The following is a 13,377-nucleotide window of genomic DNA, read 5'->3' on the forward strand; positions in this document are numbered from 1 at the left end:
TAAATTATGTCAAAATGACAAAATGACACACTCGCGCACACTCGGCCCTGCATATATTTCAGATAATGCGCTTCCTCGGAAAGAAGGACCTGCAGCGGTTTGGATAAGATCTCCGGATGAGAAGTTTGATGCAGGTTTGCTCCGCTACAGCTGCAGCCACTTTAACACCAACTCCACCCGCCGGGCCGAGCGTCCGCTCCGCATAATCAGATTCTATCAGTTTTAGCTGTAAACATTAACTCGTGGTGTTGCCACCACGAGTTAATGTAAAGCTACCAAGAACAACAACTTAAAGCCAGAGATCACTGGATGTTTCCAGATGTTCGTTCGGCCCAGATGTTGTTACCGACAGCAGCAGCAGGTGTTCCTGCCAGCGTGGACTCTGATAGGAAGATGAGTGAAAACACCATAAACACACATGTTTAAAAGCTCACCTGTTTGACTAATTAGGGGCGTGGCCAGTTTACTGTCAGGTGGATGTTTTGGGGGTGATTATATTATCAGCCTGTCAGTCAGCGCTCATCAGCAGGTTTAGATTTCTGTGATTATACAGTGGAACCCCAACTTACGAATACCCCATTTCACGAAAAACTAAAGTTACGAAGGCGCTGAACGGCAAGATTTCTGCCCGTGTTACGGCAAAATGCCCGAGTAACGAAATCCACTGGCTCCGATTGGCTGAGCCTACAATGCCCACAATGCTTTCTGAATCATGTGACAACCCCGTAATTGCGCTTCGCTGTTCCAATTGAAGGACGCTTTGTTGTTCTAGTTAGCAATTAGCCTATAGCCCATCGTTCAGCATCGCCTCACTCAAAAGGCGCGATGGGTGCTTCGACTTACGAAAGACCCTCGGGAACGAATTAATTTCGTAAGTTTCCACTGTATTAGCCTTAGCGGCTAACGCTGCTCTGTTGTTAATGTGGCTCCTAAAAGCTAACGCCTGAGAGGCCGAACACCAAAACTGAGGCTTCAAAACATAGATCCTAAAAACCAGTATGTGTGTCGTCTAATGCAGGAACACCCTGGGAACCCCTTTAGAGTTATTTTTAGGATATTGAGTCCCTCTGTGCCTGAAATAAGAGACAAGGTGAGAGGTCGGGTCTGTAGGGCAGTCACTGTTGACACAGGGCGTGTTTAACCCCAAACCTCTCAGTCACACTGGGAGGAAAACGGATAATAACGAAATAAATAACTTTGTTTGCACAGTGATCGTCATTTTCATTGAGTGCGACTGGTTGCTCAGATACAAGTTTCACATCTCCTGTGACTGCAGCACAAACGTAGCCGAGCGGGTTTATCTACATCTAAAATACACAACTTTTACTTTGTGCTGTGTTTAAGGAAAGAAAACTAGTTTTGACTCAGGACTCGACAAAACATGATCAGATTAAGCCTGAGATGATTTAATCTAATGAATTCATGGATCTAATGGAGGGAGTACAAGCAGAGAGCCGTCTGCAGCCCTTTAATATTTCCATACTGCAAGCCTTTAGTCTCACTGCACATTGATCTGTGTGTCCAGCAGGACGAAAACAAAGTTTCCTGATCACTAAACTGAAGTCATGCATGTTTGTGAGAGCAGCGTCACGGCGCTGCTAATGCCCGGGCTGGACGGAGCAGTGACCCGATGGCAACTTTCTGATCAGTCAATAGTTCACAGAAGCTCCGCTCCCAGAAAGCGTGTGAACATTTCACTTTGTAATAAAGTTTCTTTTTTCCTCAGTCACGTGACCTCCCTCAGGAGCCGTTTCAGATGCTGTCGACAGAGCAGTGGGCGGGACCGAGCTGCAGGTCAACATTAAACCGATCGGCCCAGAGGCAGAGCTGCAGCTCCGGCTCAGAAACAAGGCGACACGTTTGTCAGCGATCGGCTCACGCTTCATCGTCGTCGTCGTCACGTGGAGGACGGGGCGCTGTTTATCAGTCACGTGACTCCCCGCCGGGCCGGACCCACGCCAGCTTTCTATACCGCCCATCCTGCTCCAGACACGAGTGAAGTCTGGTTTATTTTCATGTTACATTAATATTAATTACTTACAGGGCTCACAGCTGACAAGCTCGCCGTCTTTTCTCATCTGGAAAAATAAGTCATTTGCATTTCTCCTTCTTCTTTGGTTCTGTCACGTCTCTGCGGTCTGATTTTCTCCCTGCATACATTATTATATTTTTGGGCGAGCGTCATTAGCATGTACAGTAGACCTCAGAAGAACGAGCCCACTCTGCTTTCTTGGTTTGACCCATTCCAGTTTTTCCATCGCTGATATTTTTGGAGCGAATCTGCTTTTTTGTGCCAGTTTTCAATATCTGAGAATTTGGCCTCGTCCTGCCAAAAACTTCAAACAATTACAAGTATTCAGTGTTTCCCCCAGTTATTCTTGGCAGTGTGGAAAAGCCTGTGAAGCTGCGTGCAGACCGCAGGAAGCTGCGCTGCTATTAATACTCTGTTCGTATACCCACTTCTCAGCACTAAAGACACATCAGTGTTTTTATATTGATTAGTAATCAGACGAGGAAGAGCCTGAGAACAGCCAGTCAGTCACTGCGCTGCCAATGAAGATGCAGGTTGGTGCTAGCACACGTTTCTCCAGGACTTCTTTACCCTCGACCGTCAGACCGGGCTCACTTTTTACTGTTTCTGGGTTTTCTCTGACTTTTAAACACGTCTGTTTTTCATGTTTAAAAAACCAAAAACAAACTACTAAATGAGCCACCGGGAGCATCGCAGCAGACGCTGGTAAAAACAAGAGGAAATTTCTATTTTTCGGTGCATAAATGCTTCAGTCTTTACAGATAAACGACTGTTCAGTATTCAAAAATATGATCGTCTCCGGTAACTGCTCATTAGAGATGCACAAATCGTGACATTCTACAACAGAACAGATGTTTAAAATAAAAATTTGGTTGACGCTGTTCACAGTTTGTTTTTTTTTCTCATTTCTGACACAACAGATAAAAATAAATAAATAAAACACAAAACTGACTTGAACAAATGTCATCTAATCTGCGGGGCGATATTTGCAGATTCATTTGCGGTTTATTGCTGATGTCTGTATCTGCCAAAGATCGAGCCAATATTGTCCAACACACCAGTGAATCCTTAACATCCAGCTGTTCCTCATAACTATTACAGATGTCATCAGTAGGTAAGACTTGGTCGCAAGTTTTTAGATTTGCCAACACAGGCACTCGAATAACGCACCCTCCACCAAAGCCTGTGTGTAATTTCACAGTTTTAAATCAACATATTCAGATCAGCATCTAAACGGCACGTCTTCTTCCTCTGCTGAATCTTCATCGTTCCGCCGAGTGTCCGAAAATTCAGCTTGACGAACTCAGTTTTCTCTGAGTTCGTCAAGCTGAATTTTCTGCTAAAACAGACAAAAGAAGCTGTGCTGATCACATAGCTTTACCGAGACAGGAGCAGAGGTGCAGGAACGAAAGAGGCAAATAAATAATCAATAGATATATTTTCAGCCCCGTCTGCACCACACAGGTGTCGGAGACAGCTTACATCTCTATGCAGCTTCAGCTCTGAGCTGCCGGTGCAGCTTTACACACTCGACGGGCCTTTTTAAAAGTTATCCTGTAAAATAAAACAGACCTTTTGCACGATGAGTTCATTAGACACATCAGACTTGGTCTGGGTGATATTAAATCAGTAATATCAGGGTTATCCTGGCTCAAACTGGGCCTTTGAGGGGACTATACACATAAGAACAATCAGTATGCGTTTGGTTATAGCGGTAATCAGCGACGAATGAATGAAAGGCGATGAAAGCGCGCTCGAAAAAGTCTGGTTAAAAGTATTTTTATTACAGTCCTGATGATTTTCCTTTGGGGGAAGACCAAAACCAAAGCCTCTGAATATCATCAGTGACTTTGAGCTGAATCATGCAGGATAACCTGCTTCCACTGCTCTGAATCACTGACCACATCTCACTAGTCTTCAGTCATTGAAGAATGCCGGCCGTTTACTCATTGACGAGCGCTGGCCGTCTCTCAGAGGTCGCGCGTTTCAGGCGGGATGAACAATGAGGACGTCGCCGTGAAAACAGTGAAAGGAACATTTCCAGAAAAACGCAAACGTCAGCGGCGCCGCTGTAAGAAGACCGCCAGAGAAAAACACTCACAAATCAACGTTTTCTTTCATTAGCACCAGAAAAAGAGACTTCTCAGCCACTTTACAACATGGACGACTCCTCCTAAAAAAACCTTTATGTAGTCGAGCGACCGGCTTCAACCCAACAAGGTCGTCGCCAGAATGGAAATAAAAGCACCAATTACACACAGCCCTCCACAGAGACAATACACCGGAGGTCAACTCTGTAACAAAGTTGACTCAAAGCATTGTGCCTAAAGGATGTTTTCATTTCTGTGACCAGTCCGCCTTGAGGTTTCCTGGATTCAGCGCAGGTGAAAGTAATTCAGCTCTCACCGGGTCTTTTAATATTTCTTCAATTGCCTTTCAAAAAAAGAAAAGGAAAAAAACTGCCACTAATAAGCGCTACTCTGAGCAGACGGCGCCAAAAGCACCGACTGCAGCGAGAAGTGGATGTGACTGAGACCCGACGGACGGAGCGTGTTTGATCACATGTGGACAAAACACACACCAACTCAACAACAGCACACGGGTGAGAGTCTCGATACAAACACAACAGCGAGTCTGTTCCTGCCGGAGACGCTGAGACCGTGGCTCGTTTTAACGGAACGTAATTAAAATTGTTTTTCTAATTACATCAAAATGCACAAAATGATCAAAACCTTAAAGACATCCGGAAAATTCAAGCAAGAAGTCAGGCGAGCAGCGAGCTCTTTTTCCTCATTGACGTATACGAAATCCGACATCTTTCAGCAACCACAGGAGTCGCCCCCTGCTGGCTGTTTGAAAGTATGCAGGTTTAAGACTCTTTCACGCTGTAATGCAGTTTTTCACATGTTAAAACTTCCTGCCTGGCTACACACTGAAGACTAAATACTGTGGAAATACTGTAGATGTTATTTGAGAGCATGCTCACTGACGTCCCACCAATCCGATCCCAATGTGAGCACACACTTTGAACCCCAGCTGCTGCAGGTAGCTAGTTTGGATTTTGTGTAAAAGCAGTTATTAATTTTAAGTAGTCCACATTTTTCTAATTTTACCGGATCTAACATGTTAGTGTTGGTAGGAAATGCACCTCTGACCAGTTTCTCAGCTACCATTAAACACTAGAGCAGAAGAACAACACACTACCCGATGTTGGATTGGTAAAATGTAGGATAATACAGCGGGGGAGGGATCTTTGAGGAACAGCCAAACTCTTCCCAGCGGTCACGTCGTCTTTCAGATAAATTAGTAACCACTATTTCCCAAAATATTCTGCTCTGAGGCAAAAGTGGGGAGCCTGGTTTAAACCTTTGAATACTGAATACGGAACTGCAGGACAAAGGGGACAAAAATTCTTTGGTACCGAAAGCCTTCAGGGCCTCAATTCACCTGTGCATTGGTTCATTCGGAGAGCTCAAACGCCAAACTGCAGTGAAACCTTCAGCCATTGTCTCTGTCTGATTGGTGCCAAGTATTTAGATGACCAGTCATCACCGAGCAGGATTGAATGGAAGCAGGTAAACGGCCCATGTTGAGAGCAGAAGACAGAACACACTAACAGAAAGGACAGCTTCGCTTCTTTTTAGCTTTGCAAACATCTCTACATGTGACTGTTTCACAGAACAGGAAGTCTTAGCACAGACAGCCCAGAAAAAATGGCCACCGTCTCCAGACACTAAATAACCCGACTTTAGTCAGCGAATTTCCAGCTTTATGGGGCAGAGCTGGAAGCCCAAGCACAGCATGACATTTCCTTACATCCTCTGTACCTGTCAGCTGAATATACAGGTATGATCAAGCTGCACCGAGCAATTATCGACCAATGAATCAGCCTGGCTGCTTTGTCAGTTTAGCCCTAATAACTACACAAGCTTCGCCGTCTGCAGGTGATTTACAAGATCAGGAGACGTATAAAGATGTGTTTCCGGAGGGAAAGCAGGTGTAAAAATGGACTTAAGTTGTGAAAATGAGCACCCGCGAGTTCAAAGGTAGGAATTAATGTTTTACTAAAGTAGCAGGTCTGAGCTGAAAAATGACCGTATTTGGCTGAAAGCCTTTCCACAGCTGGAACAAACAGCAGTGGGACTTTTCACACACACAACTTTTAAAAATAAATTTCATGGCGAGTAATGAAAGCCTTCACTGCAGCGCACGAATGTTTGCACAGCAGAAAAAAAAGCTGCAAAAAAATATCACTTTTAATTTCTGTACGAGGGAAAAAAATTACCAAGACGAGATTGGGCGAGATTTCCGCTTTAGCACCAAGAAATGAGGAATAAAAGATTATTAAAAGAAGGAGCTTCATCTCTGGTCTGGAGTTAAATCTGATCGAATGGGGATCCCGGTGCTCGCGCTCAAACTTCAACCTCTGAAAAGCCTCCAAGTCGACGTGGAACGTGGGTTTGATCCAACAGCAGCAGCAGCAGCAGCGCACATCCAATGCACCCGCTGTGTGTGTGTGTGTGTGTGTGTGTGTGTGTGTGTGTGTCTGTTTCCCTGTGAAGAGCTCCAGCAGTGAGGCAGGAGTGGACAGTAACACACACACACGCAGTGACTCACAGAAAATCACCCCCACTTCACTCACGCACAACCTGGCATGCTCGTACTCTTTCCCAAACACACACACACACCCTCTTACTATTTCATAAAGCACCCAAACTACAAATGTGTGTGCGCCACAAGAGCAAAAAAAGGAGTGACTGAATGTGTGTGTGTGCAAAGATGCAGCTGTCATGCATGCTTTCTGCATGTGTGTGTGTGCATGTGCGTGAAATAAATAGCAGTTTGACAGAGCGACAAAGAGTGCTGCATAGTGTGTGTGTGAGCTGTCACGACTGAATGCCACTGAGGGCAACACACACACACAGACACACACAGAAAGGGGTCCTTTTCTATCGCTACAAATAATGAAAACACACGAGTGGAGCAGCAATTTTCTGCAATAAAAAACCAATGATGTGAGCAGTGCAAACGGTGAAATAAAGCACACTATGGCTGCGTGTGTGTGTCTGTGTGTGTGTGTGGGGGGGGGACTGGGGTGACAGGTCAGGTGGCAACAGCAAATCACAGCTGCACTTCCCAGGAAGCGGCAAAATGTGTGTGTCAAAGAGAAAAAGCAGCGTGTCAGGGCAGGAAGAGGAAAAGCGAAAGTGTGTGTGCGCGTGTGTGTGTGAGAGACGCGAGAGTAGTAGTGAGGAAGGGAAAGCGCACCAAAGCTGTGTGCTGTGTGTGCGCCTGTGTGTGTGTTGGCGTTTGTGACAAATAAATAGCAGCCAGAGAGCAAGCGAGCGTGCTCTGATTCGGAGACTGGCAGCATGACTGACTGATCCCTGCATCCATATCATAGGATTAAAAAGCCTGACACGGCGCAGATACAATAGCGGCAAAATATGAGACAAAAAAAGTCGGTCAATGGAAAAGGAAATGTGATTATGAACCAGAACAGGCGAGAGGGAGATAATATTAAAAAAAAGAAAAGGAGAAAAAATCCTGACACACTTTCAGCGGGAGTGCACGGTGCAGCGGCGGGGAGGAGGTGGATTTTAAGGCTGTCACCGGGCAGTATAGAGGAAGGAGGAAGAGGAGGAGCCGCTGCCAAATACGAGCCTCTCCAATGATTTCCAAGAGCCAAGACACACTTCAGTCACACTGTCAGGGATGTGGTGGAGGGTGAAACCTGCCCAAATTCAGTTTACACACCTGTTCGCCTAAGCCTGACAGAAATCTTCCTCCTGTACGTCCTTCAGACTGCAGGGAGTCACATGAGGACAGCAGGGAAAGCTGCAAAACAAACACAACTACGCCTTTTTAGAGATATTTCTCAACTGAAGGGGGGCCATGGGGCGGGGGGAAGGGGGTCACAGGTCAAAATGGCTTTTTGATTTCCAACCACGTCACCGCGTTAGGTCTGAAGTGGCATGCGAGCCGGCTGCATCCAATTATTCATGATTTTATGTAACAGGGCTTGGGGTAGGAAATTAGGTCGGGGAACATCGTGAACACAGGCTGGGCGAACTTGGAGAAGTTTGACTACAAGAAGAAGGAACAGCTGCCACGTCCACGGGCGTACGCGGGACTTTTTTCGAATGGGGGGCACAAAGGAAATAAAAATATTTCACACTCATGTTCAGTCCTGAGCCATGACACAGACATTTATTTTAAAGGAAGAAAACTAGTGTGCAAAGAAGCAAAACCAGTATGAAAAGCCTTAAATTACACTGCAAAATATACTCCCAGTACCTACATACAGACCACTCACTGTGCTGAACGACATGCATCATAATATTAGATCATAATGGTGTGCAGACTTTAATGTTGCAGCTGGATATGATTTTCTGTACCTATATGCTGCTGGGGGTGTTATTCAAAATATTATAGCACCAAATATGAGTAGATTTATATTTTAAAATCTGCAGCAGCCCTCTGAAGCTTTAAAACAAAGCCTAGAGCACAAAGTGCAACACAAGCATCCAAAATATAGCTGTTTGGTTTTATATAAAACCCACCAACAAACATCTTTCTTTAAAAAAAAAATACTTTTAAACAGTATTTTTTAAGTGTGGTTTAATTTTCCCAAGCTTACAATTAATTTTTAATAATCAAACATCCCAATTTTCTGTTAACTAAGGTTAAAAGGGGAACTCTGTGCCTTGATTGCAAGTGCAGTAAATCCTGCAAAGGCTCATTCTGAGATTTTTTTAAGGAGAAATCGTTAAATAAATTGAAAGTTTATTAAATGTGCACTCAAGTAAAGTATCTGAGTAAATGCACTAAGTTACATTAGACCGCAGGACCTGTGGGGGCGAGGCACTGATATTTGAGGGGGGCTGGTGCCACCCCACGCCCCTCATGTGGATACCCTCCTGGCCGTGTCACATACGGGGCATGCAGGCAGTCCCGGTGAGTAAACGGGCGCTAATAAAGCCGGTTTCCCCGCACGGTCGGGCGGCAGCAGTGACCCAGTCTGTCAGCAAACACACGGCGCTGGATGTAAATACACCGAGCGCGTATTTGCAAAATTATGCAAAAAACGCACACATTTCTGCTTAACCGGAGTAAAAGCAGTTCAATATCAACGCGGATCCTTATAAATGCAGTTTAAAAAAACAATTGTGCAAAAAGAACAAACACTGACGGCGTTTCCCGTGGAAAAGCCGAGCGCTGTGGATTCTGGCAGCCTGAAACCAGTAGAAAACCAGTCTGCCATTAACTGGCACGAAGTCAGCGTCTGTCCACCAAACAGGCAACCCGTCCTCGGAACCGGCCCGGCCCAAAAGCCCCTCTTAAACTACTTCAACCTCACATTTGAACACGTTTAAAGCACCGAGCGGAAAACTGTTTAATACCAAAGTAAACGGCAGTTCGCTTCAACATGCGACCGCCAAACAGTTCGCTCATCGGCGGTGAAAACAGCCCGAAAAGACGATCTAACGGTAAAGACAGTTCGGTGAAAGGCAAGTATAAAGCGGAAAAGCTGGGAAAGTGTCGGGAAAGCAGCGGGAAGCGGCTCTCCGCAAACAGGCAGCGTATTTCTGTGCACCCCGCTGACGGAGGCTTCACCTCAGATGACCCAACCAGCCAGACTGGCTGTCTGCTAGCTAGCCCCGTTTGAACCTAACCTACAGCGGGCAACAACAACACTTGAGCCGACTCTTTAACCGCACTGTCATCGGCTCCGCGGAGACCGAGGCGCCGACAAAAAGCGGATTTATCCTCCACTCGGGTCCGCGGAGCAGCGCTGTAACTCCGAGGGGAAGACGGGAGAGAGGAGGGGGAGGCAGCCAAAACAAATGCGTTTCCCGACATGAAAGCACAACATCCAGAGACGGGCAGCCACGTTTCCCGCTGCTGTGTGCGGGGAACGGCTAAAGCTAAAGCTCTTAGCTCCGCCGGGTCGCCCGTCATTAGCAGGGGCTAACTGGCTAACGGCTAGCCCCAATGGCTAATAAATTTATTATGTGCACTTTCACCGGGGGTGGAGGGGGGACGGCAAAAGTTGGCTACTAGAAGAAAAAAAAACAACGCGAACCGGGTGACATTCACTTGTCTCACAACTATCCTCAAATACACCCGGAGAGCAGTCACCCCGCAACTAAAGTTACCTGACAGCCAGGTGTCTAAGTATTTCCATCCCAGCCGGGCTGCCGAGGAGATCCGCGGGGTGAGAGCGCCGTGGTTCCCACTCCGAGAGGCTGTGATGGAGGGGGACGGTCGCTAGCAGCAGCAGCAACAGCAGCAGCCTGGGCAGAGAGAGGGAGCCAGGCGGCTAGTCTGCCTGCAACCAAGCCGCTTTAATAACTTCACTTTTGCGGTCACTTTGGTCAAAATTTATCCCCGCGAGTAAAAAAACGAGAAGTTTCCCTCGTGTCCTACCTGTGTGGAGTCTGTGGCTGCACGGTGCGACAGGCTGGAAGTTGATTATTCCCAGAGATCCAGAGTGGAGCGGTGCGGGGCGCATATAGCTAGCGCTGGGTACAGTAAAGATTGTAGCATAGCTAACCTAAAGACAACAGTAGAGAGGAGAAAAAAAAGCCTGCTCGTTGCTCATAGGGGGGATCGACGACAAAAACCACATGATCTTTTACGTCAGCATATATTTGCATAGGATGCCAAATTTATGTTCGGTGTCCAGGTGACGTGAAAATGTACAGAAAAGTTGGACCGCGACGCTGCCGGACTCTGGCACGGCGGAGAGGCGCGACCACGCGGCGGCCATGCACCCCCCGAGCGTGCCCCCCTCCTGCAGCGGCTCAGCCTCAGCACCCCGGCAGCAGGCAGGCACCACCTATACATCCACACACACGCTCTCTCACACACACTCACACACCTGTGGTCCTCTGCACCGACTTTATTCTCATTTTAATCCACTTTCCTGCACTCTTACCCTCACGCCCGCTCACACACACCATCACCGGACTCGTTCCCGTCTCGTGTGTGACATGTTCGTGATTGTGACACCGTGCAGCTCTGATCTCTGTGAATTCTCCTAAACTCGGAGAAAATGTTGCAAAAGTTCCCTTTCATGAACCCACGACATGTAAATAAAAATGTAAAATCTGAAATAAAAGCGATGTGAGCGGGAACAAAACCCACGGCGCTCGGGTGTTTCTGTGACACCTGTTTGATCCTGGAGCTGACCCGCTCACAGCACCGTGCTCACGTGCGGCTGGAGCATCAGCACCCACCTGTTCAACCTGGGCTCATTTAAAAGGAGTTTCGGTGGGATCAGGAGGGCGAGAGTGCGTGGGAGTGGAAGGAAAAGTTTATCCACGATCACCACACTGCACCGAGCTCGTGCATTTTGATAATGGGCTTGTCGTACCTGATCAGATGCAATAAACGTGCAGACGAACCCTCGCGCTTGTGCGAAAACGTGACGGACAGCGACACCAACAGGCGGGTTTAGGAAGCACACCCTGCCTGCTCCCACCGGTGGTTATGTGTAGGTGAGTTATGCGATCGGTTTATGAGGACTTGGGCGATTTAGTGACCTTTGACCTCTGTGATAATATGTCCAACGTCACCAATCAAACATCCCGAGTGTAAGTTTATGATCGGCTCTGATTCCTGGCTCCTTATCAGTGCTGATAAAACCATTTTAATGCCAAATCTCAGTCTGTTCACTTAAAACAGAAAGAAAGAGCGTGGCCGCTTTTCAGGCTAAAAGAACAAATTATTAATGCGTTCTTATACATAAGGTCAAAGGTCAAGTATAAAAAAGCAGCTGCAGGAGAAACTGAATTCTAACGTCTTTGATGTTCATTTATTTTGTTTATTTAATTTTCAATTTTCATCATTTTCTTGAATTACTCGACCTTTTAATATACAGTATGTTTCTTGTTAATTAGCATTTTTAACAGTTTTATTGTTTTTTTATCATTTAAAAATTATTACACCTTACTTTGCATTTCTCATGAATTGTGCTCATTTAAATGATCAGCCTCTCAGGCCTCTGCAGAGATGACTTTCTATGTTTTATTCAACCCATCCATGCAATTTTATTTTTTTATTTTTCTGGCTATATCTTAATATTAAACATTCATCATATATCAGATCCTCTATTCCTTGTGAATTTCTGTGATTTTATTATATTTTACTTCCATTGTTTAAATATATTTTGGCTTTTTTAGCCTTTATTAGACCACGATAGGGGAGAAAATTCAGGAAAACTGGGAGAAAGACACTAATTAAATGGCCTCAGCGCAGCAGAGTTGAACCCATGACGCTGCTTTATGGCAGATGGACACCTGCACTACCCAGAGAACTGAAACATTTATTAGCTCACATTTTTATCTGTGTTTTAATATCATGAATTAATACAAATTTTGTGTCTTAGTATCAGCTCGTGCCTGTGAACACTGTGGGCACTGATGAATAAATAAAGTTTGATTGATGCGCTGCCCTGCTCTCTCTTACAGCATGTTTTTTGTTTCAGCTGTATTTCAGTTTATTTCGTTTTTATCACAGCCACCGTCTTAGTAAATATAGATGGTTAATAAGGGAGGAATGTCTGTGTTTGTTTAGCTGAATGCAGTGAAATCTGAGCCCAGGTGATTGTCAGTAAATGCATCGCCCCCGATAGGCCCGGACGTGCACGTCAGCCGGTTTCTTAATTAACCCTGCCCCCGTTCAGTCCTCTCCGGTGAAGGGCTGCAGCTGTCTGCCTGCCGGTCGGGTTGTTATCAAAACTCACATTCCCTGTGCCGTGAAGTACGCTGCTTATTTCGCGGCCCCGCCCCCTTTTCTGCTGTGTTGTTCAGATGCATTTAAGGACGAGCTGCTGGAAATAATAGAGGGCCTTCAGAGCAGGATCGATGCCACAGCCTGCGCCATCTTCTGCAACTGGAAGCTCTCGCCAGCGTCTCCAGAATACACAATCAGGTAATGTTGCCAGGCAAAAGTGCCAGCTCTAACCAATAAGCAGAGTTTTGGTCAACATTGCTTAGCAACAAAAGTTAAAAACTGAACCAGTCAAGGCTCAAAATAGTCTTTAAAATAGTGATCAAGCACCGTCAGTGTCACAAATTTCAGCAGATAAAAAGCTTTGGAGACAAGAATCGTCCGGCTGGAACACCAAATAACAGGACACGTTTGTCTCCTGCTGCGATGGAGCCATTCTCACCGCAGACATTCATTTCACGTTTATTAAAGATTACAGCGCTCTTCTTCACCTTCCGGACGCTTAATGTACAGATGTGCCAAAGCCGGACGTGCAGCTGCATCTTTTCCTTCCCTCTGAGTGTCACCGTGGCTCTTCTGCCTCTCAGTTTGTGGATTTGAAGCCAAAT

General features: G+C 46.0%; 1 protein-coding gene across 3 annotated transcripts in view; it reads right to left on the bottom strand.

Moving 5' to 3' along the window:
- LOC113014752 (zinc fingers and homeoboxes protein 2-like) overlaps nt 1-11,252 on the bottom strand; it is a 124,377-nt gene extending 113,125 nt beyond the window's left edge. The window contains exon 1 of one of the 3 annotated variants that reach the window (XM_026156473.1): nt 10,463-11,252. The gene's annotated coding sequence lies outside the window, so the exon portion shown is untranslated. The other 2 variants (XM_026156474.1, XM_026156476.1) reach the window with 2 other exon arrangements.
- Nucleotides 11,253-13,377: the final 2,125 nt, after the last annotated feature.

The sequence above is a fragment of the Astatotilapia calliptera genome, chromosome 22, assembly GCF_900246225.1.
Source record: "Astatotilapia calliptera chromosome 22, fAstCal1.2, whole genome shotgun sequence".
Classification (NCBI taxonomy): Eukaryota; Metazoa; Chordata; class Actinopteri; order Cichliformes; family Cichlidae; genus Astatotilapia; species Astatotilapia calliptera.